At 44.2% G+C, this 3,519-nt stretch overlaps 1 long non-coding RNA gene across 1 annotated transcript in view; it reads left to right on the forward strand.

Moving 5' to 3' along the window:
- Positions 1 to 3,284, forward strand: part of LOC104911954 — a 21,613-nt gene extending 18,329 nt beyond the window's left edge. The window contains exon 5 of the long non-coding RNA XR_004160503.1: positions 2,166 to 3,284. This is a non-coding gene — a long non-coding RNA (uncharacterized LOC104911954). The remainder of the gene's footprint in view (positions 1 to 2,165) is intronic.
- Positions 3,285 to 3,519: the final 235 nt, after the last annotated feature.

Genomic DNA, 3,519 nt, shown 5'->3' on the forward strand with positions numbered 1-3,519 from the left:
AAAAAGAGGAAAAAAGAGAGAAAGAGAGAGAGGAGGGAAAGGAGAAAAGCTGAACAGAACCATGGGTTGAATCTAGATGGTTTGTCAGCAACAAGAGACGAGTCAATGGCTCTTAAACACCTGCTAAAGATGAATCCATTGAAGGTTTTGTGCTCAGTAATTTCACTGACATTAAAATACACCTGTAAAACTCAAACAATGCTTTATAACTCCAAACAGCACTAGGGAAGACCTGCTACTTCAGAGCACAGAGTACTTCTTTTGGGCATGGGAGGGAGACCTGCAGGTAACCTGTCTCTGTTCATCACCAGACTTCATCAAAGCAGAGAGTTCCACATGCACAGTGTGGATTTGCTGTCAAATCTGTGGCTGAACAATGAGCCAATCTGCCCTCCCTTTGTCCCCCTTCTGCCTCAAGAAAGATCTCCCCAGCCAGAAGAGCACTCCCAGAAGGAACAAAACAAGGAGGGGAGAAAGAGAGGAGCGGGAGCAGCGCGGATGCATGTGGGGATGCCGAGAAATATGGATCTCGGCAGGGTAACGAGGCGCAGTGGAAGGAGGAGGCTATACGTCTTTTCTCAGTATTTAAACGTGTGCTTAATATGGCGCTCAGTGGAATGGTTAATCTGCTAATGCTGGTAGTGTTTGCTGTAGTACTCAGAGAAATGTTTACTGCAGTATTTCATGGGGATTGTGTTCTGGATGGCACAAAAGGAGGAATCGCTCTAGCGTACCAGGAAAATGTTCATTGCAAAATATACTGGAATATTAAGAGGTTTATTTAGTGACGTACTTAGTATAATATGAAAAGAGTTAAGCACAGAGTGTTTTATTAATATTTTTGGGGTGTGGATGAATTTCGGTGCTCAGGAAGGTTATGGAGAAGCAATTCCAGCAAAGGCTGGTTATATTCACAGATTTATAGATCTTGAGAGCATAAAGGACTCTTTGATCAGCTAATCTGACCTTCTGTATAACACAGGTATATACAGTGTGGACATACCTCCTGATTCAGCAAAGCACTTTAAGCACTTGCTTAAATTTAAGCATTTGAGTTGCCCCATGGAAGGCAGAGAAAATAACCCTATTGAATCAATGGGACTATTCATGCCCTTAATGGGAAGTGGATGTTTAGGCATTTGCTGAATTGGGACCACAATAAGATAATGCAGCTAAATGAGTAATTCATAGCCACCCATTTATTCAACTGCTTTTGCCTCCTTTTCTGCTTGTGGATTGCTCTGGAGCCAATCGCCATTTCCTGCAATGTATTCATTGTCTGAAGTCATTCACTGAATAATTTCTGTGAAAACTCCTTCTTGATAGCTTGCTCATAAACAGTTCATTGTGAATATGGGAATATATGCACATACATTTTCACAATGTGTGTGCGTGCTCCCGTGTGTGTGCGAATGGACTGTGTAAACACACGTGCACGTGCATGCACAAACCCAGGGTCAGCACCTTCAACCACAACAGGGAATCCCTTGGATGTGGCTTTGTGATTTTTCTCCCACGTTCACTTGGTGCCCTCTGCCTTGCAGCACATCCCTCGCAGGGAAGTGACCCGCTGGGAATTTCACAAAAAGGGAAATGGAAGAAGGTGCACAATGTGCTGCAGTGAACTCAGCATATGATCGTCCACGTTTGTGTACCCGTGCCAGGCCCTCCATTCTCTGTCCTTACTCAATCGGTCATGAATCAAATCCGATTCATTTTGAATGCATTGCTTAGGGATTTTTCAAATCAGCCAGGGCGTATCTTCTCCAAACAAGGGTGTTTGTGTTTGCAGACTGCCTGTGGCACCGCATCGGTCAAGTAAGAGGCTTGGTATTTTTCTGAACAGGAACAAAACAAAACAGGAACAGGTACCATGAATGAGCGGGGCACTCGATGGGTGGAATTGTGTTTGTGCAGTGGGCAGCTCCAGTTCTCATGCAGAACTTACTGGGCATTACGCATTACAACGTGGGAATCGTTTGCTTCTGATGCAGGCTGCCTGTCAGCTATTCTTCCTAAAAGTCACACCGCTTTTTAGGATCTGCTTATCTTTTCAGGAAATCAAGGGAATTACCTTGATATTCAGGAGTAAAATACAAATTGCCTACAAATTAAAAACTGAACTTGATATTTCCCGCATTTCAGTTTATCTTCCTTCCTTACAGGATGGCAAAGAGAAAGGTGATGGAAACCAGGAGGGAGCCAGGCAGTTTTGGTTCCTATACAGAGCTGGTGGGATGCTCCACGCTCTCCTCTGGGGCTCCTGGCAGCTCTGGCACCCAGAATGGCTTCTGAACATCCCTCTGTTGCTGCAAGTGTTGGAGCTGACATGCTCGGGGTGAAGGGCTGCTCACTGGGACTGATCGCAGAGAAAATCGTCCCTCTTGTCTGCAAGAGTGTGAGATTACATGGAGGAGGTTTGCATGGAGGAGGTTTAAAGCAAGGCTCATGATGAGAGCTGACTGTGACAAGCGTAAGGAGGTGCCACTGAGTACAATAGTTGGGTTGTTTCATTAGGACTTTGAGAATCATTACTTTTTCTTCCATTTGTCCAACTGAGAATTCAGAGAGTTTTGGCTTTTTCTGGTTAACCTGAGAAGGGTTTTTTTTTCTGCGATATTTCAGTAAACCAGAAGGACACTGTAAGTTGTCTAGGCCAAATGTGATACATTGATGGCCGCTGTCTTTTCTAAAAAAAAGCAGTTATTTCACACAGCAAAGACCATTTCAACATGAAAAATCAAGTGCTATTATTCTTCTCCCAAAATATAAAACAAAACCTTTTGACTTTTCAAAATTACCATTTCCATTTAAATTTTCCCCTGGTGGCGGATGACTGGCCAAATTCAGCATGAGCTAGCCAGCAGCCTGTCAGCTGAAGGCACCGTTTATTCTGCAAATAAACTTTATTCACTGAAGTAAAAAGAGCAACGGCAAATCCTGACACCGCGTTCCCAAAAGTTGGGCTGTGGTCGGATCTGCGGTACGTGCTTCTGCCAATATTTGCATAGCATTCGAAACAACAGAGACCATTTGGAGTTATCTGGGGAGCACCAGGGCAGGGCGCTGGGCAGAGCCACGCACGGGCCCAGGCTGAGGTTTGTTTGCCCCGCGGCTCAACGCTATCCGGCCTGCAGCGGTCAGTGCCACTCTCCTAATGGAGAGCCCGCCACTTGTGCGTGCAAAGAATCGCTTGGGTGTTAGTTTTTAGTTTTGTTTGCCAATACAAGCCGCCCATTAGCTATCTTAATCCTCTTTCCTAACAGGCTTAAAAAAAAAAAAAAAGGGGGGGGGGAAAGTAGAAGGTCTCTCTCAAATGTTGTTGTAGAGGAAAGAAATGCCCTTTTTTTTTTTCTTTTTAAATGGAAATGTTGTGCTTTATTGTAGTTTTGCCTTCTGAAAGTAGATGTATTTTTCACTGAGGAGGCTGGAAACTGCTTGCGGAGAATTTACCAAAGGAATAAAACTCTGACTTGTTTCAATTTTTTTCACAGAAAATGAAAGCGAATGTCAGGAGCC

This window comes from Meleagris gallopavo, chromosome 8, assembly GCF_000146605.3.
Source record: "Meleagris gallopavo isolate NT-WF06-2002-E0010 breed Aviagen turkey brand Nicholas breeding stock chromosome 8, Turkey_5.1, whole genome shotgun sequence".
Lineage (NCBI taxonomy): Eukaryota > Metazoa > Chordata > Aves > Galliformes > Phasianidae > Meleagris > Meleagris gallopavo.